Source organism: Stegodyphus dumicola, chromosome 7, assembly GCF_044657685.1.
Source record: "Stegodyphus dumicola isolate Sdum_Otavi_A_Nest chromosome 7, ASM4465768v1".
Taxonomy (NCBI): Eukaryota; Metazoa; Arthropoda; class Arachnida; order Araneae; family Eresidae; genus Stegodyphus; species Stegodyphus dumicola.
In genome coordinates this window covers 92,046,604-92,073,047 of record NC_140774.1, presented here as the reverse complement: position 1 = coordinate 92,073,047, position 26,444 = coordinate 92,046,604, and the positions used below count along the sequence as shown (strand labels likewise).

At 30.8% G+C, this 26,444-nt stretch overlaps 1 protein-coding gene across 1 annotated transcript in view; it reads left to right on the top strand.

Annotated features, from left to right (window-relative positions):
- Positions 1-1,944: 1,944 nt before the first annotated feature.
- Positions 1,945-26,444, top strand: part of LOC118189621 (GTP-binding protein REM 1-like) — a 489,718-nt gene continuing 465,218 nt past the window's right edge. The window contains exon 1 of the mRNA XM_085820595.1: positions 1,945-2,076. The gene's annotated coding sequence lies outside the window, so the exon portion shown is untranslated. The remainder of the gene's footprint in view (positions 2,077-26,444) is intronic.

Genomic DNA, 26,444 nt, shown 5'->3' with positions numbered 1-26,444 from the left:
GAATAAATCAACGAAATTAAAAGTCATATTAATTTTTTTTAAAAGCTAAATGCTTTCGTCATTTTTTTTTCTGCTATGCGTATATTTTCCAGTGACATTAAGTGATCTCACTCTATTAAGGAAAGTAGAAGATTTTATCCATACTTTTGCTTTTCCAATTTACTTACTCAAAAGTAAGGTTGGACTAATAAGTAAATTTTCTGTACAATGTACATGGTCCAATTGTCCTTAAGCTTGCTCATTCCCTGCAAGAAGAAGATTTTCGTTCGGTCACGCAAACATTTATGTATCGCTTTCCTCAGTTCATTGTTCTTAGAAAATCGATGACTTCGTAACAGCATCTTTGAAGTGTCTATAGAGATGATAATCGGAAGGAACAGCATCTGAGCTTTTGGCTAGGTGTTTTCTCACTTGCAGATCAAAACTCAGTGATTTAAGCCGCCTGATAAATTGTATATTGAGCTCCATTAACATTCAACAACAATACTTTCTTCTGCAATAGGCCTCGGTTCTGAGTTCGAGGTTTCGATGTTTTGGCTTTCATTACCTCCTTTAGCAAATCTTTCTGTCTCATATTTAATGACTAAAAACACTTTTTTCAAATGGTCTTCACGTGTGTAGATACGTTCGAGAAATTTTTACCCTATGCAAAATTAATTATGTACTGCATTCATTTTTGAGTTTATCTGATTTTCAAGTATCGGCTTCATTGGTAGATTGTTTTAATTAAAGTTTAAACTATTCTAAATGAGTTCCCTGAAAATGGCTGGACAACTAAAATCGGAATCAACAAAAATAATAATAAAAAAAATTACCAAACATGCTAAACCTTAAAAAAGTTTCAGCTTTCTATAGGAAAATTACTCAGTAGCCAGTTTGCTGACGTATATAATACTCAAGAAGAGATTATATAAAATTGGGATTTAAAAATGAAATATTATGAGGCTACATAATTTCTGTTTCTATTTGTACTCTGTATGTTTTAGCAAATTTACAGGTATTTAAAAGACGGACTGACTTCATAATTTCCTTCGAGAGTTTTAACTTTATGTATGAAACATTAATAGTTTTAACATAATATAAATGCTCTAAAATAAAAAAAAAAAAAATAAAAAAAAAAAAAAAAAAAAAAACAGATATACATATTTTATCACAAATGCGTATTCTTTCCTTGACTTGATTTAAAGAAAAATAAAATGATAATTTTATGTTGTTTTCCCATATATTAGAAAAATTTGACCGCCACCAAGAAACTTTAGTCGAGCCGACCTTGCAAGCAATTTAAGTTGGGAAAACGTAGGTAGTTAATATTCTAAATGAAAATAATACAGCGATGCGTACAATAACTCATAAACTTTCATTATATACGATGGATAATGGTATTTGTGTTTGAAAAATTGATCTTTCATGTAATGTAACACATTTTGCAGATTAAATTCATTTTTTAAGAATGTGAAAAAAAGTATAACAGTAGTTACAACTTGAATAATTAAATTCGATTACGACAGCATTGTTTTTCAAATACTTGAGTATCGGCGAGAGCTAAAAAATTGTTTGTAATGTTTTTAGGACTCGTATTTCACAAATAATACAATACTATAGCTACCTCCCCTCCATATGATATTGTGCGTAGTCTAATCTGTTAAAAGAAATGCATTTTGAAAGAGAGCGCAACAAGCCTTAAAAAATATGAAGGTTTTAAATAAATTCTTTCAAAACTGTGTTTCAATACTGAACTGCTAAGATATCGAAAATTCTAGAGCTTTTCCAATTTTTGCAAGCTGGAATTTATATGTGAGTGAAGTTCTGCGTAAAATCCATTACATGCAGTAGTAAAAATGCGACCAGGGCTATTTGTCTTTTCACACCGCTTATACGTTCTCCTGGAATTTTAGAGCGAAGTCTGGGTAAATGACGTCATATCACGTGACTCACTTCGTCATGAAGAAGCGCGGGGAATGGATGCACCACTCAGAGCGTTCTGTGCTTGGCTAAGCGCCGGTTGCAAAAGACGCGCTTTCAGTTTTCAAAAGTTTTTTCTAAGTGCTGTTTTGGATTTGAAGAGAATACTGAAAAGTAAGAGTTTTTTTTTTAAATTTAAATACCTAAGCATGTAATTTGTTTCTTAGTATCTGTGTGTTTTGTTAAATATTTAGTTGAATAAATTTGAAACTAGCGTAATTTAATTTTTGCTTTACAGATTATATTCAAGAATGGGAAATTTGCTCAAAATATTAATAAAAAAATTTTTTTTTCAAGTAAAAGATTTGAAAATTTTAGGAGCACAGAATTAAATCTATAAAAATTTATAATTTCACTAAGCAGGCAAGAGTTTTATAACTTGAATTCAAATTTTCTGTAAATTGTTGAGCTTTAAAAACTGAATGTCGGTGGCATTTTAGTATTACAACGTATATTTTTCTTACTGTTGTTCTTAGATTATACGAGAGATTAGCATACCCCGATGTTTTGCAAATGAATGTAATTTACTCGTATTTATAGTTTTAAAGAATAAAATTGCAATTTCACTTTCAAAAGTAAAGATAAGGAAAGTATTTATGCATTATTATTTATGGTAATATATTAATAAATATATTATTTAAGAGAATTACCCAAAACCAATAAATAATTGATAAATACTTGTGAGTGCTGTGTACAATTAGTTTCATGTATAAGCTATGTTTATTTTTCCTATTTATCAGCTGCAAACTCTCTGTTTTATCATTTTCCTGCATGCATTATTTATGTGAAATATTTCTTTCACTTCAAAGTATTTTGTTTTTTCTTTTCCTGGTGCATTTCTAAGTCGAATAAATAAGTTAATATGTACGAGCTCACATTGCTAATGTTTTTAAATGATTCATTTATCTATAATAGTTCATGCATATCTTTAATACACGCATGTGAAATTATTACATATTGATCCAAGAAATCAAAGACAATTTACCTGTAAAACGAAGAAAATAAACGGACTACTTCAATAAATTAATTAGCTTAGAGATAATGGCAATTATTAGCAAAAATATATTTTTCTCACGCGTTCATTGTGTATTTAATTACCTGTAAAATCCATGCTCAGCGTTTCTCCTATCTCAGAACGTAATTATTCATAGTTTGATAGTGACTTAAAATCTTACTAATAGCATTAATAAATGATTAGATTTTATTTTGTGAGTTAGGTTCGTTATAAACGACAGTCGCTCGTACGGGAAACTCTTCTCGGGTAAAACATGAGGGGAACGTGAGCGCAAATTTAAATTTAATAAATTAAATATTAATATGAATGCGACTAAAGATATTTATGTGATGCTATTTAGATATTTACCTCCGATGTTAAAAATCTGTCTGCACTACCGAGAGCGTTTCGCACTCTTATACGTTCTTTTGAGTTAAGATACATATAAATAAGTTAAAGAAGGAAATTTAATTAAAAGTTAAAGAAGAAGAAATCTAGTAGAATCCCATTTGTCCATATTTAGAGGAGTTGAACTCATTCATTTAACACATTTAATTCGGATAATCCATGATAATTGGTTTCGAAAATTAAAAGATGAAATAAATATATAATTAGAATGTGAAAAAAGCGTGTATTATATTAAAATTATTATTTATTAAATTATTATATTACTTTATATTTGCATATGTATTGTTTTAATAAAAAAGCGTGAGTGATATATTACAAAACTTTTGCATATTTATTTAATTTAAAATAGAGTTATCTTCATCAGGAATGTGCTTTGTAACATTTACCGGCAATTTTACCACTCCGCTCTTTCATGAGCAGCATAGATGATTTCTTCCTTTTTATCAATGACACGTTTGGAATGAAAAATACTTAAGCAAGTCCTTTCATTCGTACAATCCACATTATAATAGCAAAATATTTCCTGTTGGTATGAGAAACTTGAACTTAAATTTGTAATTTTAATAATCCTCTTTTGGAGTATTAAATATCAATCTTTGTACATTGGTAAATTTATCAGCGAATGGCAGAAATTCATGTGAGATGTTCTGTAATTTTTTTTATTTGTATAATCTTTTATGTGTCTTGATTTTTACCAGTTTAAATGGTAAGTATTTTTTTTTAAATTTTACTTAAAAAAATTCATCAGTGAACGTGAATACTTGAATCTATGTCATGAGCAAAGATTTATTACACAGTTGGTTATTTTCTATACAGTAAGCTGAAATCCTTTTTTTACTTCCTTTTATGAAGTAAAAGAAGTATTGTAATCGCGAAATATTTCGGTTACCCGATTTCAACGGAAATATTCATTTTGATCTTTCCCGAAACCATTTTGACTATTTTTTTGAGTGACGTCTGTACGTACATATGTTTCTCGCACAACTCAAAAACGATTAGCCGCACAACGATGAAATTTTTTGGATGGGAGTGCTATAACATCTAATTGAGCGGATTCCCTTTTTGTTTCAATCGACAGTACAAAAGGTGTATATATATATATCCACCAATCCCCCTTACCCGGCTTAAAGTCGTTACACGCCCTTTATTTTTGCAATCGTTGTTGTAACCATATATTTCCAATTACAGGACTGTTTTAAATGATGGAAATATTCGTGTTCAGCGTCAAATTAAAAAAAAATAATAACTTTGTACAAGTAACGAAATCTCACTTTAAACGTGATCTTTCTTTCCCTAAGCTTATATTTGGAAACGTTGTATATTCGTTATGAAAAAGTTTAAAACCGTTCGATAAAATTGAAAATTGATTTCAAATTTTGGAATTTTTTAGGTCATTTTCAATTTACTGTCAGGGTTTGATTACCTAAATTAGAATAATTTCAGGAAAGACGTTTTCATTAAATGGTGCAAAGAATTTGTAAAATTAAATAGGCATACAAGGAAGTCACACGCGTGGTGTCCATATCAGAAGTTTTTTGAAAAAGATATAATGTAAAATGACAAATATATCAATAAAAATTCTAGTTTTAATTCGTAACAGCCCCTTTAAGTCTCTTTTTAAAATTTATTTACTTCCCATTTTTGTCCTAAAAATTAACACGCGTGTAATAAATCTTCCTAAACTTCATTCCAAATTAATTTCGGTCATATGGTTCTTTTACCGCTCAAGATATATATACCGTAATCTATTACTTTAATATGAGAATTTTAGGGTCATTTTCTTCTGATTTAATTCTTAATCCTAGTAACGAGATCTGCGGAAGATGGGTCGAGTCCATTAATTGTTTTTTTCCCATTTCATTTTCGTTTAGCTTGTTTCGTTTTATGATAAGTGTACAAATGAAGGCCAACTTGAAGATAGTTTCAAATGAGTCGAGAAAATAAATGATGTGCGGTGAAGACAGTCGTTATAATCTTAAATGCGGTACGGCTGAAAAGATCTTGAAATACTCATTGTAAAGGAACAGAAATTACGGTAAAGATATTTTAACCAAAATGTATAATGTCAAAGTTTGCAAAATAAAACCTTAATTAATCAATAGAAATAAAATAGAACTATGCTAGCATTCACATTATAATCTACACTTCGTCTCAGGTTCTGTGTTCTGCTAGCACGCTGTCCACCGCTTCTTTTTCTTATTTTATAAAACTGTGAAAAGTGCAAATGATATAAATGAAGAAAGGAGCTCATTTTAAGTCAGTTATCCTGAATATGTTATACTCATGGATGGTTTGTGAAGAGTAAAGAAGCTTTTAGTCGGTCACGAATATCTTCTTTATGTGCAAATTTCGTCATAATGTTCTATGTAATCACATTAAAATTCCCAAATGCTTTTTAAACTCACTGGATCAAATTTAGTTTCGTCATTGTGTTATGTTAAGCATCATTTGATTGTAAACTGTAGTGTTTTTAATCAATGCTTAAGTTTGCATTTTATGTTGTTACACTTATAAATATATTTGCTGATGGGATGCTGAATAATGTGCGCATTACTAATACCAGGCATTACAAATAAAAATTTATAGTTTAGAGTAGCTTGTAACAAAAGAGACTAGCATATAATTTATGCATTAATGACATGTCCAACTTTTCTAATTTTTATGGATATTTCTGTTTTAATGTAATCAGCTCCAAATTAGTGAAATTACGAAGAAATATTTTGTAATATAAATCTGAGTGAAGAAATATTTTATAATGTATTTCCTGAGAAAGAAACCAAGAATCGCGATGATTATGAATATCTTCTGTTTCTTAAGCTCACGATCTTTATATCACAATTATTTCACCCTGAATATATTATCAACTGTCCTTTTGTGTAATCGTGCGTGTAAACGTCGTAACTAGTTTTCGTCAAAATTAGCAATCATAAATAGAAATCAGTGTTTGTATTTAAATATGTTGACCAGTTTACAGATTAAAACAATTCGCCTAAAATATTTGCATAACATGTAAGTGATTTTAACAAGCATTATTTATTTCTTGGAAACAGTGCTATTTTTTAGTTAGTGCAAAAGTAAATTTAAAAGGTACCGGATTGTGATTGATGTTGCATTCGGGATTTCCGCCCCCCGAGCAAATAGGTATTCTGATGCTGAGCTACAGGTATAGGTAAAAGTATGGAGGACACCAGAGAAAGCAAGGAACCAACTTTGAGTGATTCCCTAACTGAATGACAGGTAGACGTCCAAACGCTTTCTTTCTTGAACGTTTTCGGTGTGGTGCATGATAAGTTGAGGTATGACCTTCAAAATTGTTTCCAGATATTTTAAAGGAATCTGCTGTTTCGTTATTTTTTAAATGGAGAGTTTATGTATTTATTTTGGCAAATTTAAAAGATGGGGATTTTCTTTCCAATCGAACTTTGCCATCTACAGTGTTTATCTTGAACTTATAGATAGCGTGTTTTAATTTTTTTCTGTTCTGCTGCAAGCGTTTATTCTCTGCATACACACTCACTCAGTTTATTCCAGGCTGTTGAGATGAAGAGAGACATCAAGTAAATAATTATGTAAGAGGCAAAATGTCTGATAGCTTATAATAGTCGGCACCACGCCAAAGCCAACAGATCTGTAAAATTGTTATTCTGAGATATGTGCGTCTAAAGGCTAAGTAGGTGCTTCATTTACAATTATGAATGCTGCAGAATTACATGCAATTTTGCAAAAACTCTGAGAAACAATCTTTAAAATTCATATATATAAAGTAGAAAAAAAATATGGATTCCCTCTCAGCTTTAAGAACGGAACATTTCGTATAGAAAGCTGGCTTTCTTATTCATTACACATGAAAATTTCTGCCGGCTTTTAATATATCTGATTTTGGTTTGGATGTGTATTGGAAGAAAGGGATTGAAGGTACAAAGTGAGAGATTCATTTTTTAACTATAATCAAGAAAATGCAATTTATTTACGACATTCTGAGGAACTTTGAAATTTCAGGGCTAAACCCGTAACACTCAGAGAGTTAACAATTTTGGTGTAGTGCCATCCTTATCCTTTGCTATTTGTTGGTTATGGACGGGGAGAAGAAAATGCAATTTATTTACGACATTGTGAGGAACTTTGAAATTTCAGGGCTAAACCCGTAACACTCAGAGAGTTAACAATTTTGGTGTAGTGCCATCCTTATCCTTTGCTATTTGTTGGTTATGGACGGGGAGAGATTCACTTCAGATCAGATATTTACTTTCGTTGCAGCTTTATAGATGTGATGCTAAGTTTTATTCGCTAAAACTGTAAAATATAAATGCTACGTTCGACGTTATTTTTTACTAGATGTATCTAAATGTTACTAGATATAATTAAACGTTTCTTAAAAAAATCATAAATTTTGGATAGTCTTCTAAAATATGCCAATTTTTAAATCTTTATACCAATATGTATTGGAATAACTTAACTATGCCTTTTGAATTATTTGGTTAAGCAATAATTTTTTAATGTTTTTGTAAATGAAACCGCTCATAATGGTCATTATACACTATCGTAGACAGAACCCGCTTTAAAAATAGTTTTGGATAATTCTTTGTATCTTTTTTGACAAAATTTAAAAGCTTTTGGTAATGGATTAGCCAAAATGTTTTATTTTTATTTGAATTGAAATTTAAAAAAAATTGTGCTGATTTTTGATTGCGTTGAATAATTGATATTTTCAAGAAGGAAACCTAGACCTCGTCAATTATTCTAAGCATTATAAGGTATTTTTTAGCGAGCCTTCGTGGTGTAGTGATCTGCACGCTCAGTGCGTAATTGAGAGAGCCGTGGTTCGATTCCCGGCGAAGGCGTTGCAAATTTTTCATCTTTCTTGCTTTCAAAAAATACTTAATGACTCTACAGTAACACCCGAAAAAGGTGAAGGTGTTAGATGATGATTCTCCTCACCCAGGATTTGACAATTGGGTCCCCTAAAAACCCCGGTAGCCCTTTAAAAGGGGGAGTATATATGTTATTTCTCCCGCCTTCTTAGCGAGCCTTCGTGGTCTGCACGCTCAGCGCGTAGTTGAGAGGTCCGTGGTTCGATTCCCGGCGAAAGCGTTGCTAATATTTCATCTCGCCTGCTTTCAAAAAAATACCTAATGTCTCTACAATATAACTGAGGTATACTTAAAATCTATATAAATATGAAAATTATTATTATTTGAGGCACTTTCTACAGTGCTAATTTCTCGATCGTCTTCTATGGTCTGTAACTTTATAATAGGCACTTCAAGGTCATTTCTTCCACACAAACTGTGATTCATACCCATGGCAAAGACAGCTGCGGAAGAAAAGACGAATTCTCTAATTCGCTGAAATTTCCTAGTTTCGTCTGTGTAATAACCACGACACGTGTTACAATAATTTGTAATGAGGGAAGGGGAGGGTCGCTCTTACACATAATGAGGCAAGGACAGCAATTATCTTGAAGTGCCTATTTTAAAGTAACAGACAATACAGAGGGTGTTCACACATTTTTGTAACGATTTTGATTTTCTCCATGAATTTAAATATTAATTTTAAAATATAAACGTAACTAGCATCAAATTAGAACAAGGTTTAATTATCGCCTGCAGCATTGAAAATATTCTTTTCTTTAAAATATTGCTGAGAAATAAATAATGAATCGAAGGCTATATTTTTGCGCTGTCCGAAGAGAAATAACTCTTATTCAATTATTAAAAAAACGATGTGAAAAACATGGTTTTAATGTATCTACGCGTAACTACACGTAAAATAAATGACATAATTAAAATGAAAGGAAAGAAATGTGACAGTTTATATCTGACTGGGAAACAGGCTAAAAATACATACTCAACAAAGGTACGTATAGCTCTTATTAAATTTAAAGTCGCATCTCATGTTTTAAAGGAAAATTCAGCCCCTCAAATAGCTATTGCAAAATCTTTAAATATCTCTGTAGGAACTGTGAACAAAATTATAAAATCTCATTTAAAGATAGTCAAAACAAAAAAACATGATGTCATCCCCTAACTCCGAAACATATTTCTCGGCGTAAGACTATGTGCAGATTGCTGTACGAAAATTATTTGGCGAATGAAAAATGGAAATCTATAGTTACTGTTGACGAGGCTTTGAATATACTTCTCTGATTGCAATAGAAAAAGATTCATTTATTAGCGAAAAAGAGGAGAAAAACTCTTAATATGTTGGTTCAGAGAAAACAAGGAAAGATTTTCTAGAGCTTTTAAGATTATTACCGGATTCTCTTATAACGGAATACTTAAAATAAGGAAAGTAGAAAAAATGTCAAAATTAATTTGGATTACTGTCAGAAATATGTTTTAACACCTATTTTAAAGAAGAAATTCCATCTCTTTATTCAAACAATCTTCACTATGTTAAGTTCCATCAGGATAAGGGTCACAGCCATACCTATAAATCTACTACTCTCTTTTGTGAAAAAAATGAGAAATGAAAGCGGAATCGAAGCTATTACTTTTAAATGTATCCCGCCCAAGTCCTTGATATGTCTCCTATGGATTACTGTGCATTTGGACTTTTAAAACAAGCTCTTTATAAGCGTCATCCCCGAATATTGGATGAACTGCGGAAGAAGGAGGAGTGGAATAAAATCAACCTTGATGTTTTAAGGAAAGGACTTTTATCTTGGAAATCAAGATGTGATATGTAAGTTCAGAAAGATTCCATCAGATTGAACATATTAGAAAATAAAATTCAAAGGTGTGTTTATAATTAAAACTCTGCAAAATCGTTACAAAAATGTGTAAACACCCTCTATATTATATCTCTCTGGATTCTAGTAACATACTGTTAACACTGTCTGCACTCAGTCTTATTTTATACTTACTCCAGAATTCCTTTTTCTTTTCTGTTCTATTTTTATTTATAGCGTTAGTGCTCCATGTTCTGAAATTACATGAGGTAAATCGAAATTCAAATAAAGAAAGGTGAATTAATAATAAGGTACTATTAAACAACAATATGATATTATTATATAAAGCCCCATCAAAGGTGATTTCGTTGCACATTTACTCGTATAACCATCAATATATCCTATCATTATTCTTCCACCACTAATATAAAAAAATATTAATATGTAGATATTTATCTTTATTAAAACATAAATGCACATTTTACATTACATATTTTTATTAAAACTTATTATACGTTTTGATCTACAATACTTATTTTCAATTATAATTTTATAGTAAAAACAGTCTGAAATGTTTTTACATTGTTGATGATTGTAGACCGTTACTTGAATGTTAGAAGATATTTTATAATTTGAAATAATAAAATTTTATTATTTTTATAACGGCGGTGACTACTGTTGTACGTATGTATATGGATATTATAACATATGAAAACTTCGGATAAGCTTAAAAATACCACATTATGGGAAAATATAAAATTCTTTTTTTATGTCTTTGATGTTTAAGTCCAGTTGAAATGATTATCGAACAAGTGTTTTTCAAACAAGAACTTGATTTAAGAATCCAAACAATTTTATCTATTGCATATCTTAACACTGGAAGCAAACAAATTCATATACTGTTCTTCTTATGAATGTTATCTAAATATAAATTCTACATTACTATGCCTAGTTATAAAATCATAGAAAAATCGCAGCTCGTTACGCATTGGATAGCTAGATGGATTAACATTTTGGTTGATTTCATCCATTTATTTCAGCTTAATGTATTTTTCGTGTAATTAGTGGGAACTTTCGTGCCTGACCGGCCAGATTCTTTTCCAGGAAAATTATTTCCCTTCTAAACGAGCATGCCTAATATTTAATGCTTGAGATTCAAGCAGTTGTTCTTGACAGGCGTGTACTTGAAGATGGAGGATACCTTAAGCTTATTTGTGCGCGTGGGAATCTAACAACTTATGTCTTCACCAAATTTTTCAGCATTTGTTTTAACAAACCCATAATGAATACTAAATGCCCAAATATCTAAAATAATACATAATCTACCCTTAGAAGCAAGATATATCGCGAGCTGAGAAATGATATTGCATGTATGTCAATATTCTTACGCGTCTCCAAGGTCATTCTGAAAAGGAATACCATTTGGTCTGAAAACTGCTTTAGTCGAAGTTTTCAGCTTACCATCTGCCAATGCTATGCCTACCCGGTATCTCCGAAAACATTAAGTCTATCACAGTGGATATTTCTGGCATCCAACTTCCGATAATAGCACGATCAGCACTAGTATACAGGCGTACTAATGTAACCAGGCAAAGCCTTTTTAACAGAAATTGAATCTAAATATGGAGATTTTCTGTTTTATTCGGACATACGAGGGTTAGGTCGAGGCAAAGTCCTTAATAGATTTGTAGACTCTTTTGATGACATACAAATATTTCTTTACAAAATCGTGAACATGAACGCGGACCCAGTGATAAAAATGATTTTTAGCCTTTTGTTCTTTTAAGAGACTGAAATTATAATAGCGGTTCTTAATGAGCCGTTATAATGATTTCAGTCTGCTACTCCAAAGAAATAAGTATATGGGCTTGAAAATGTACGAGGAATGGAAGACGTTTTCCTCGAAATTAATATTACTTGAAACAGGCGTAAAAAAGAAAGAATTTCGTTTCTTTCCCTTGCTAAAATGGCCACATGAGAAAAAAATATCGATAAAAGCAATCTTAATACGCTCGAAAGCTATATTTAGTACATTAGAAGTGAATTTGAAAGTCAATATCAAACTTTTAAGAATTACGGCGAAATGTTTATTTTTTATAATAAAGCCCGACGAAATAAAAGAAAATATTATAGATTTGCAGTATATCATAAATTAGAAAATTTTAGTTTAGAAATGATTGGTTTTTATGGACGGAAAAATTCAATACATTGCGGAATATTTGTAAAAACTATAAGATTATGATATCAACATGCTGGGCATCACTTCCCAGGAAGTTTTCATCGTTGAAAAAAATGGATTTTCTACATTGTTCGCATTCTGTTCAACGTATGAATGCGAGAAAATAATTTAAACATGGAATTTATTTTAGGTAAAAACAAAAGCAGCTTTCCTACCAAAAATTCAGATACTTATATTCATCTTAAGAAGACTAACTATAAGCCAGACTTGACTAAATTTGACGTCACAAGTTCAGTCATTGATATCGAAGAGAAAATAAAATTCGTTCAGTTATGTTTGTTATTATAATAATTATAAGCATAATATTTATGTTTAAAGTGTATCGTAATTATTTTCACAATAAAATTTATCTTATTATTCACCATTTATGTTTTAAAATGAAAATACCATTGACTTCTTAATACGCATATTTCGGTTGATCTTGAACCGCACAAGATTGTCGACGCCTGGGCTTAATATTCTTAAATGATATAGAAGTTACGTAAGAACACTGCATGGTAGTAGATAAGACTAAGGTACGAGCTTTCTACTATTCGAATACAAAGTGCTATATGAATAATATATGAATAACACGCGTGCAGAAAACTGTGCGCTAAGATGTATGAAAAAAAAAAAAAAAAAAAAAAAAAAAAAAGGGTGATTTTTTAGGATACTTAGGAATGTAGAACTATTAAAATCAATAATTACTAAATGTTATGTATTTATGAGCGAGTTATAATTTTTTATAATCTAGAATATGAAACATTATAACTAAATTATTAAAGACTCGTTAAGATATTATTAAATGTCTAGATAGAAATTTTCTTGCTTGAATATTATTAAATATCAATCATAGTGGTTCCAAAGAAAGAAAAAGAAAACGGAGTGTAGCTGAAAACAACTAAAAAAAAGTAAACAAGAAAGAACTTGTAATCTGATACATTATATTTTAGGTTATAGTTTAAAAATCTGTCATATCATTTTTAGTTTCAAGTTTTATCAATCAAATCGTTCAGATCAAAGGTTATCAAAGTGAGAAAGGCTTGTTGTAAAGATCCCGAAATTTTCTAATTATTGAAATTTACCTAACTCAGCAAGGAAGCATACAAATATTTTATTTCTCTTAATGACAAAAATGTATTAATATTTATCATTTAAACAAATCAAGTTTTATTGTTTAATTCAAATTAAAAATTAAAAATGTAGATAGTTATAATGTATACGCAACTGTATAATTTTATTATTAGATTTTATTTTAGATTTAGACGGTATGTATACGAATATATGTATATTGTAAGAAAATTTGTGATGAAGTCTGGTATCGAAACACATTATATATTACTTTAGTTACATGTTTTATTAATCATATTAATGGTATAAATATTTATAAAATGACTAAACTCACGAACATCCAATATTCCATTTGCACATAACAAAGAAAATCGTAACTCAGACGTCAACTATCCTATTAATAATTCGGTTTCCATGGAAAGAAAAGAAAATATTATTAAGAAATGTATGGCCATTAAATGGCTCGTTTATTTCCTTGGGTATATTTAGTATTGCTATTATAATGAAGGTAAATACTACTTTTCAGAACTTTCATTTGTGTTCTAAAATAGAAGATAAGATTAAAATATAAGCGAAAATTCATTATTAGCTTCCATTTTTTTCCGTTTATAAATGTAGCATTATAGAGATACTAATCACCAGTTGAACATTTGGATTGGCTAACAGTTTCTTATTTTGTAAAGTAAAATGAACTGCTGTTTGGGCGTTTATATCTGATAGCATCCAGTTCTTTAGTTGGTGTTAATATTTCAATGGTGCTGAAACTCATTGAATATTGAAGAAGAATACAAAGAAGAGAAACCTCATCATTCTTTGAAATTCACTGAGCTGTTTTTATATTCAATTGAACTATAAACAGATGCCGAGATCAAGTAGTTACGTTTCACGATCTGGCATCAGCTTCTGTGACTCGACCCTGATTAGACAGCAGTTTATGAGTCTTTTGAAGACTTTTTTCAGGCAATAATAATTATGCACTTAAAAATTAAATTAGGAAGTATGTTCTTATAATCCATACAAATAATACATAATAAATAAGTATATTAATAATTATTGGAACTTTTATTACTGAGAAGTTATAAATTGTAAAAAAGCGCAATGAAAAACATTTTAATTCGTATAAAAGATTTTATTATCTATATAACATATAGTCAACAAGTAAACTGAAAAACTATAGTCAGCTGAAATTCAGTGAAAACATTTCCTTAATATATTATATTCACAGGTTGAATTTTTGCTCATCATCAGGAAAATTTTAATTAAATTTCTCAATTAATTGCATTTCGAGTGAGAATGGCACGGGACTTTTTTCTTCAAAGGCTTTCATCTTGAAGGCTCCACTGAATTACACAGAATTTTTCCATTAAACTTATTATAATCTAACAAGGAAATTTGCTTAGAATTTTATACTGACATGGTTTTCTTTCAAATCTGAAATTTCATTTGCAAAACTCAACTAGTTTAATTTTAAAGGATCAGAATACTAAATTTAAACTTAGGAATAATGATGAAGTTATTGAAAAACTGTTGCAAATATTGTTGAGATGCCTGTTATTTACGTGTGAGGTTATCATATACAAATCCGCCACCACGTAAAGAAAATCTAAAGGAAAGCCGTATTTTGAAATACTTCTATTAACGGGTGCAAGGAAAAGATTGGTAAATGTAAGTTTATCATGAAACGTATGCAGATTTCCTGAAATAATGCAAACATACGCACTATTACGTTTATTTTACGTATTTTTAGGAATCAACAACTGATATTTGAATCTTCGTGAATACGTATAAAGTAAGTATAGAAAACTAAATAACTATGCCCATGAAATATAAAACTTTTCCATTTATAAGTTTCTAAATTCACTGTCACTTATCTGTGAAATATTGCAAAATGTTATGTATTTATGAGCGAGTTATAATTTTTTATAATCTAGAATATGAAACATTATAACTAAATTATTAAAGACTCGTTAAGATATTATTAAATGTCTAGATAGAAATTTTCTTGCTTGAATATTATTGTTATTTTTTGCATTTTATCATCATTTTATTATTTAAATACTTAAAAATGTTAGCAATGTTATTTGTGCATAGTATTTAAAACTGTATTAAATAATTAGACTATTAGATTAAGTAATATTAGAGAAATGTTACAAATGAGCAATTTTGCAGTAGGATGTTTCCGAAGCAGATGTCTAAAATTATGAAACAGAAAGATATATCACTTGAGAAAGTATTACTTATTGTAAGAACCCAAAAGAATATTTGGCATTATGCCTGGGATTTTTTGTTAGATTCCTGTTCTCTGCTAACACATTATGTAGTTGATTGCTTTAGATTTGGTTTCAAGCGATTACGACAAAGCCTCGAGGGCTATCTGCCTAAGGGAAGGGATGCCTTCTTGGAGAACTTTCTAAGGGAAACTGGTTCGAATTCACGTTACACATAGGGAAATCCTCCAAACCCCCATGCAACCAGCCTGTTCGCGTGATTTCAACCTTGGATCGAACTACCACTGTTCAGCAACTTTACCGCTAGGCCGCTGGTGGGCTGATTGCTTTAGGATTCTAGAGGTTCATATACGAGGGCTATACTTTCATCAGTTTCCGAACAGCTTAGTAAACAATGTAGAATTTAGTTTTTTCCCCGAATGGCGGGTAATTGTCTATTCGGTATTGGCCACTCCTGAGGCCAGAAGTGGAGTCCATTTTATTGCGGAAGCACCTAGCAGGCAGCCACCATTGCCTGCTTTAAGGGACGGAAGTTATAACCATGCTTCTCCGGGATTCGAATCCGGTGCTCTACCGCGGTAGGCTTCCCTAACCAGTATACCGTCTGACCGGCATATCTAGAATTTAGTACAATTATTAATATTTAATACAACAGTTTTTGTTTGAAAATAAAATTTAGATACGTAACTCTTCTCAGTATGTCCGTGCTCATATTACTGTAACATGTACACACACATGAAAAATGACATTAGACACTAAAATTGCGAAGACTTTTCGAAGCATACGAGAACAATTTCTTCTTTATTATTTATTAACTTCTCACAAACAAGGTCATCAAACTATTATTTTGATTTTGAAGCACATTAAGTAATAATTCATTCGATCATTTATATGTTTAATGTTGACAAATATTATCGTAAAAAATTCATTTTTGTTTTCCTCCTATGACTTTATTGTTGGTTGATACTGAATACATGCAGTCAATAATGCATAAAGAAATGGTTTTTTTTGTATTTTGTATTAATGTTATTGACTTAAATCTTGTTTTTAAAATTTTTTTCCCTGTATTAGCTTAGATGGATAAGAAAAAAATTTGGTAAACAGCTAAACAAAAATGCAGATTTCCCATTATGGTAGAGCTGCAATGTTTCTTAGGCTGTTTATTCCACCCATGCTATGGCAAAAGATGCTGCAAGAGAGACCACAACACAATGCTGTTCTTTGTGCTGGCATCATTATGCAAGTCAGCTTACAGAACGTTTCACAAAGGCACACGAAAGTACAGAAACGTCCCAGATTTACTTGGAATAAATATATTCACACTTGAAGAGGCAACGTTCGTAAATGTGTGGGCACTCTTATGCAAAGATACTTCTATGCAAATAGGGTTTTAGTTTTCTACTCTGATTAATAAAGAAAATAATTCTTGCTTGCATAAGAATACCCTAGTATGAAGATTTCGGAATCTTTATTAAATTTGCTTTCTTCAAGTGAATAATTCAAGGAGCTGAGATCTTTATGAGGATGTGGAAACTTTATGACGTGCCACCGCTATGGAGACATTCTTTAAGAGATACTAGATATTCTTAATAAGTCAAAATCGCGTTCTTTGAACTGTTCAGTACTAGTATAAGAAACACGGTATAAGAAGAGAAATGCCAAGCATATTATTATAAAGAATAATAGAGTTCAGACATCAAGAATATTGCTTCAAGGATAAAACTTGTCCTTTAGTCTTTACGCGGAGATTGTAGCTACTGGGGAAATTGTTTAGATGACAAAAATGGCACTGATAGAAGTGAGACCAAGCTTTCATATAATAAAATTCAAGTAATTTCAGATTGTTTGCATTATATGAAGAATCGTGTAGCGAGCATTCATATAATTTTTATTTTGCATAAGGAAGTAAGATACACTTCTATTGCTATTCAGTTGATTTGCTATGCGTGAAAATGTAATTCATGAAATAAGATTGCTGTGTTAATTTAAAGGAATTCCAGATGTGTTAAAGTTTACGTCTTAACAACATATGAGATTTTAGTTCTAGATCTGAATAATTGTTGAGACTAACTTTCGTTTGCTGAATGAATAAATACTAAAGCCATTTTAAATAGTGGTTAATATGCCACTTTTATTAGGATTCACGACAAAATTATAGCGTGGAAAGAAAATTTCAGTTCATGTTGTGGAGACTGAGGAAAGGAGAATCATTACTACATCTGGCATGAAAATGTTTTTAGAAGAAAATGCACTTCATAATTATGGTTTTGTTACCAAAGTGAAGCAGTTTTTTCGGTTTCGTTGACAGTTTTAATATGGTGAAGATCTGAATCTTAAACCCAACAGGTAGATCCCAACAGTGTAGATCTTGAATCCACTGCAGACATTTATTCTGTAGTGTAAGAATTCAATGTAAGACGTTCCTTTTCAGCGAAACAAAACTAAGAAACTATGGAACATCTTGTGATTACATTTTTCAGATCCAATTTTAAGGAAACATTTCTTACACTCCGCTTGAAATAGAAAAACTGGTTGAACTCATGTTACTGACTCGCTATAAAGTTTTAATATCCCTCTCAACAGTGTGTCAATGCAAAAGTGTCAAACCATGGTTCCCTTAAAATAAGTTTTGTTATAACATAAATTCGGACATGACTTCCATTTGAGTATTTCGTTTTTTTTTTTTTAAATCTCATTTTGAAGATTTTAATGAAATCATGCATGCCAACACTATTATGGTAAAATTTTACAGTTTCAGACCAATTTTAGAACCTGATGACTTCAAAACTATATTTTTAATGGAATCTCGAAGGAGATGTTTAGAGTAATTATACGGAGTTTTTGAGTAAAATGCGTCAATTTTCGCATTATTATTTTAATTGTTCATAATGTCCTTAAAAGTAAGTAATGTTAAATAAATGAAAATACTGCTGTTTTAAATACTTTTCACATTTGAAATATTTCTGTCATACTTGTATTTTAACAGATTAAAATCTGAGTACTTAATTTTAAAAGTAGTCATAAACTGTTTTGAAACCTGACAGAATACTCTTTGAGAAAGAATATCAGTCATGGTTCAGAGTTACAGTTTAGAGAAATGTGTTACGTAATAAAAATATATTTGAAGAATACTCCAAAAAACGATAAACGGAATAAACGCATAAATAAAATTTAAAAAGTATATGCATTTACTCGTGTATATTCTTCCTCCCCTCTTTATTTTATTTTTTTTTTTTTTTTGTTAGTTTCATCTCTGAAAAAAGTCGAGAGGGGAAAAGGAAAATTACGCTGTGTATATCATTACTGAATAGGAACTGAAGGATGAATTTAGAATATTAAAAAGCACATATGAATAGATGTCCTAACATTGCATAACTCCATTTTATACTAACTACTGTACTAACATAACTTCACTAACATGCTAACAAAACTGCACTAACGTAACTACTGCTGTTCTAACATAATTGCATTTTATATTCAAAAGAAATCGGTTGAAATTATTACTGCCAGTATTATTCTTTTTTATCCACATGCGGTACTTTCCTAGCCATGCGTACCGCTATGAACAGGAGTTTCTGAATGAAGTACTAAAACTATCAGAGAGAAAATACAAAGCAAAAATGTGCGAGTAAATATGGGAAGAAATGCGCGAGTAAACACGGTTATATAAAATAATAATAAACAGCGTAAATATACAAAATATGCAGAGAAAGTAAATGTGGATGCCCTTTAGACTTTGGGAAAGTGAGAATGTGCTGCGGACCACACGAAGATAAGAAATTCATGTGTGCTGTTTCTCTTCGCATGGCTAAAAATGTCTACACGTCTTACAACAGGCTGAACATTTCAGAAGTAATAATTCGTTCAGTTACGGCTTTACTTAACATTACGAGAATAATAACTTCACAGCCAGTGTCAAGGGAATTTAGCGATCTGCACTGCGACTGTCACTAAAGCTTCTTGATTCCAGAGAGGCTGACGGACCAATGATCGTGTTTCTCCTCTGATGTCGTTCCAGTTATAACGAATCAGAGGATGTAAAATACCATCAAAACTATAAGAAGGTATGACTAATTCAGTTTGCAAACTGTTTTACACAAGGCAAGAACACAGAATGCTTTTCGACTCTCCATTAGAGAGATTCTTGCTGATAGCAATATCCTTAACATAATGATGACAATAACCTACAGTAATCGTTTCTATGCTTTCAATGTTATGTATTGTAATAGAATTTTTCAGAGATTTATATTAAATGTATTTTGTATGCAATAAGTAATATGCAGCCTTAACAAACGCAAACAATATCAGTTACCACATGGAGTCGCGCCGTCAGAGTAATGTACGACCATCAATCACCACAACAGTATTCATCGCAGTATTAATCTAAACTAAAGGAAGAAAATCCATTTCTAAACCGCAAAAATTCATAAGAATACAATAAATAACTATGTAATCACCAGGAAAATGTTATGCTCTATTTTTACTTTTTCTGGTGTTTGAAAAATAAGTGAATTTACTTTAAGGCATTATTTTGTAGTGCTTATGTATAGTTATGTTGGGATATTTTTATTCAGCATGCTACAACTAAAATCAACTTCTGAAAAGACATATCATATGTAATTTTGTTAACTCTCCATATTGAGTCATTTGTTATTTTTATAAAACACATACGCAGCTTTTAAAAGAATAAAATACTGAAAATATTAATATTAAAGTCTGGAAATAACTTTCTACGGCTAACATATTTTAAAATTTATTTTACCCATTTTTTTAGATTACACTAGGATCGGGTTATCCGAAATTCGATTAAACAGATTGTAAACTTCTGTTGGGGACTAAGGCAAAATATGGGAAACAATAGGATGTTACTATAGTATATTAATGAAAGTTTAGCAGTGGAAGTAAGAAAGGTATCATAGGCTGATTAGAGAAAAATAGCGACTAGAAAAAAGAAGACGATTCAGAAATATTAGCTTAGATCGCGAAAACGTCTAAGCGATACTCAAGACTATGCAATGAGATTTTTGCTTTATTACACTAAAGAGTTTTCCTACTCTATGTAAGGGTAACGAAAGCTTCTCTCTGATAAATATGGACACAAACTCGAGTCCTAGACAAGAATGTTTGAGACTGTAATATGGTTGTAGAACAGAATATTTAAAATCAATCTCTTAGTGCATCCTTTCGAAAAGAAGACACAAGTAACCCGGGAGACGAGTTCTTTGGATCCTAATGCTTTTTTCAAAACTGAGAATTTAGGTAGATAGACCTGACTGTTAATAACCACATCATTGCACCATTATAATGCAAGAAAATTGTTGTATAGACCAATAAAAATTGTTTTGAGTTTGATTATTTAAAAATTAGACGATATTTCATAAAGAATGGACAGTTTGCTTCGCATCAGTCTTGCATTGCAAATTCACTGGAAATCATGCGTATGCAAATTTAGGTAAATAATAATGTCTATTTTCGAAGTCTCATTAAAATGCTGTGTATGTTGATAGCACCTAAACGTTTATTATTATGGAAATAAATGGGAGAGAATACTGTGAGAATAAATAGGGAAAAGATCATTTCTCCAACTTAATTCGAAAACATAGAACTCCTTAATTTTTCTTAAGGAGGGGAATTCGTCTTAAAAAGTGAAACGTAGAATGAATTTCACATCGAAAGCAAAGTATAAAACTTCTGATTGTGTTTTGTACCATAAACAGTCTTGAATTCAAAGTTTTACATGCTTTAAATTGATAAATAAAGATATCAGAAAAATTAGAATTTAGAATACAGCTGTTTTTACTTGTGCAGCATCAGAATCAGATTCAAAATATTAAAAAAAAGGGTCTAAAAGTGATTGGATTTGTATTTCAAAAGAAATGTATTTCAAATCTTCAGTCGCGTATGGAAAATCTTATATCCAGTTTACTGGAACAGAAAGAATTGAAATAAAACAAATGCCAAAAATGAAACTTTCAGAACAAACTTTTCAGTAGATTCTAAAACTTTAAAAAGAATAGCTGTGAAAATGCGGAAATTGAAAGATATTAAGCCAGTTTTGTGTTCGTTGAATTTCAGTAAGTTAGGAGAAGGAAAAATGGCGGGATTAGGGTTTCGTCTTTCGAAAGAATATTAAAGTATGTCTGAAACACGTCTAGCTATTTTAGTTTGATCAGAGAACTTCGTACTTTTAGTATTTGCTGGAAGGTATAGCCTTTTAAACTTTAGTAAGTTAACATTTTATTGAAAAGCAAGAAATTTTCTCCGCTTTCAACAATTAAATCAAATTTTCTCAGAAGACTTTGTAAAACTTGTATTAAAAGAATTAGTACGACGAAGTAATTTACCTTTCAAAAACCTTTTAGACACTTTTTAAAAATTGCTTGTACATTATCTCGTGCCTTGTACAGAGAAAAACCAGCTATGCTCTTTATATCTATATTTAGCTATATATATATATCAACATATATGTTTTGAATTACAAAAACACTTTCATGTTTTTGTTCCATAGAAGTGTGTGTTCTTTTAAACTGGCAGCAATAAAAGGGAATATGTAGCCGAACGGGATTATTAGAGCTAGGTGCTGCAAAGGGGATTATCAGACACAATTGTAGCAAATACTTCGGTTCGATAATTAAAGATGTATTTGTAACCATTGTGAATAGGCGTGGAAAAGATTCCCTTCAGAAAGAACTATTTTTATTGTACAGTTTACTCTGTTGTTTAACATACATTTGTATTAGACCATTAAGATGAAAGGCTCGGAATCAAGACACAAAATGTCATTCATTATGCGATGAGAACATATAGATTGGCTGAAAAATATCTACAAAACAATCTGAGCTGGAAAAATATGATAGTAATTTTTATCACAGATGTTTAATGTACCAACATGCCAATTCTAAGCACAATATTATTATTATTTCATTATATGGATAAATCTTTGCCATCTAGATGCTGGCATGTCACGATAATACAGGTAAGTATACAGTTGCTTGCTTTCAACAGTTTCAAAAGATGCGATTTCTTACCAGTTGAGTTTTTCACTTGCTTTTTACATTAATACAATCATGTCTCAAGTTAGGATCCTTCAACATAGCCTTTATAAATTGTTTCCGGCTCCAAAAATCAGTCTGATATAATGAAGGTTTATTAATTTGTCTGACCGTTAATATTTCAAAGCTAAGAATTTTCTCAGCTTTCAAATAATTCTTGTAAGTTTCTGCACAAAATCTTAAAAATGCATCATAGTTCCCATGAAAAGTTCCTCTTCAATGTCTAATACCCATATTGTATTTCTGTAGCCGCTGTATACATCTAGCTACTTGATTTTACGGATATTTGAAAATAAGCAACCAACGTAAGGAGGCATGATCAGTCTGCAGGAAGAATTTTCGTCCACAGCGATAATGTTGGAAATGTTTTCCTGCCTTTACGATGGCTAGCAGGTCTTTCTGGCGAGGCAAAAAATATTTTTGGCTTTGTAAAACTTGTATTAAAAGAGGCAACCTGACGAAGTAATTTACCTTTAAAAAATCTGAGCTTTAATTTAGATTCTCCAAGCATCTCTATTCACTTTCCTGGTATTTTGCAACTAATCCTCGAAACTACGTCCGACTAAATAATATTCAAGATAGTCTTCATATGGCAAGCCTTTCAAAACTATTTCAATTAAATGTTCAAATATCTCTGTCAAATATCTAAATACTTTCAAAAAAGCAATACTTTAAAGTCCTTGACCTTCTAGAGTACTTGGTCAGTAATGAATTCAGTCTTCTTTTAATGTTTTGGAACTATTTTCACTTTCTAATAGCTGCTGTTTAGATTCAGTGTAGAAACTCATTTGTTTTCTGTTAAGGTTATAAGGTATTTCTCTCACCTGCTTGGCGTGCCTTAGTGGTGTGGTGGTCTGCGCACTGGGACGATATTACAGAGGTCCGTGGTGCGATTCCCGGCGAAGGTGATTGCTCATTTCTTTTATCTTGCCTGCTTTCCTCCCCAAAATAACAGATGCCTTTGCAATGGTGCCCGAACTAAAAGGGCGTTGGATGATGATTCTCCTCACCCAGGATTTGGCGATTGGGTCCCCTATGAACTCCAGTCGCCCTTTAAAAGGGGTAGTATATAAGGTATTTCTCCCGCCTTCCTAGCGTGCCTTCGTGGTGTAGTAGTTCTGCACACTGAGCCGGTATTTCAGAGGTCCGTGGTTCAATCCTCGGCTAAGACGATTGTTAAGTTTTCATCTTGCCTGCTTCCAAAAAATAACCTAATGTCTCTACAGCAGCGTCCGAAATAAAAGGGTGTTGGATGATGATTTTCCTCACCCAGGATATGTCGATTGGATCCCCTAAAAAACCCCAGTTGCCCTTTAAAAGAGGGAGTATATAAGGTATTTTTCTCGCCTGCTTAGCGAGCTTTCGTGGTGTAGTGGTCAGCACACTCAGTACGTAAATGAGAGGTCCGCAGTTCGATTCCCGGCGAAGGCGTTACTAATTTTCATCTTTCCTGCTTCCAAAGAATACCTAATGTCTCTACAAGGTTTCGTCGATTCTAGGTAAAGAGTAACTGTATTTCTTGTTATGGAGTTTGGATGTCTACAGTCGACACCAAATCGCGTAGAGCCATTTTTTAAAATCAGTTGCAAGCTAACCCTATAAGGTGATGCCTAAATCCTAGCGGATGATTGAATAATATCATTGAACTGCATCTCCTTCCGAAGGTTTTCGATTTCCTCTTGTTTTGGTGAAAAGAAGACGCCGAAGATATTGCTCAATAGGCAGATTGCTTCTAGTACCACTAGATGAAGTTAAAAAGACATCTTGAAACGTAATTCGGTTGGAATTTGCTCTTTATTGATGGCGTTTCGTAAGATATTTGTTACAGGGGTATATTAAACAATTCCTCTTACTTCCATAAAACTAAGTAGACTGCCGTTTGGACAACCGTAATTAAAAGTTTTTTAGAATGTGTAAATTACTTAGAAAGAGTAGTTATATCAGTAATTCATATCAGTAATTATATCTATCATATTTATAATTATATCAGTAATTCCTGTTTTAACTCTAATTTCTTGGGAGTTTTTGGTTTACTACTAATTCTGGATCCCATTTTATAAGGAACAATGATATTGTTCTGAGCAATTAATTTCTAAATAATGAGAAATATCTTCGTTAGAGTTCTTAATTTTATATTTTACAGTATGAGTTTTATTTTCTGCAGATATTCAATATTATAATTTGAGAGTAAATTACTGATTGTATTTATTTGTAAGTTAAAACTTTTTTAAGATCGGGACATATGCGAGAAAATAATGTAATCTAATTCTTTCAAAATTTAAATAAATTTTCTGTTTCCTGTTCATATAAATTTATAATACAACAGACTACTTCATCTTCATGTTTATTTAAAAAGTTTTCATTCAAATCTTAATATTTAATTATTTCATCTCAACTTGCATCATTCAGTTCTTCAACAGTATTTTCTGTTCATTTTTGATATCTGAAAAGTAATTTTATATTTAATTTTCTAAAATTTTGTAAAATAAAATTATTACTTAAAATATGATATTCTGAAACTTTATTCCAATTTATTTTACCGTTCTTGATTAATATGAATTTTTTAGATAATACTTGATACCCAGATGTATTATCGCAATTAATAAGATTTTTGTGTATAATTTTAAATTGTTCTGCTAATTTCGGATAAGCTGAAATATTATAACAGTCTACTCTGTCTCTATATACAATGATGAAAATTCAGGTCATTTTTGACATCTAGAAATAAAATCTCAATGCCATTGTCAAAATTTCTAATTAAATCTTCAGTTAAAACACTGTTTCTAGAAACCTCCAAATAATTAACATCTATTTTAGACTATAAATCAGGTTTCCAGTCTAACACTTCAATTTTTAAATAAGGTTGAACAATATGAGCTTTCTTGTTCGAATTTCTACTTGAAACTAATCACTGTTATGAGCATGTGTAAAAAATGATTTGTCTTGATTTACAGGTGTATCAAATTCATATTTGTTATCACCAACTTGAATTTGAAGTTGAGATAAATCTAAAAGGTAAATTTGAGAAATTAATGTGGTTTTAATATAGTCATCTATGAAAAATTAGAATCTTTATCCAATATTCTGTATTTTGTAAAATAAATAATATTCCATTCATTAGGGTAAGTGTTAATAAAAACATCTGAACTAGAGCATATAAAAGACTAAAATCATTTAAATAAATAGCATCGTTAATAATATCAAAACCACACTTCTCTGTTGTAGCATCTTGATCTTTTACTGGATTTCCACATTTTCTATTTTTCTATAGTTTGCATCTGTAACATCTTTAATTTGTAAATGTTTATCTTCTAATTTCTTTTTAAATTTTAATACACTTTCATTTATACGATTCTCATAACAATTTTCTTCTTTAATCGCTCTTTCTATGACTGTAATATGTTTTGAGTAAAATTTATTAAACTAAAATTTCGTAATTTTTTCAAATAATTGAATTTCAGTTTAAAATTTCTATCTTCTATACATTTTCATAGAAATTCTGTATTAGCAGGATCATGATAGTCTGCAGGAAAAAACATTCTATCATAATTTCCATCATCCATTAATTTAAAATCAATAGCAGGAGGGCCTACAGATCTTTCTTTCAATTCATCATCAAAAGGTGGGTAATAAACATCCATTTATTATAAAGAAAATTTTACAGTATCAATACAAAAATCCCGAAGGTCCTTAAAACGTTTTCTCAGAGTCTTTAAAAATATAAAATTCATCTGATATATCTTGATATCTAGAAATAATCTTTCCAATCAAAATTGTCTTAGAAATTTTCAATAACTTCCGTTAATTTCTGATGTATAGATATGAGCATCGTTTATTACCA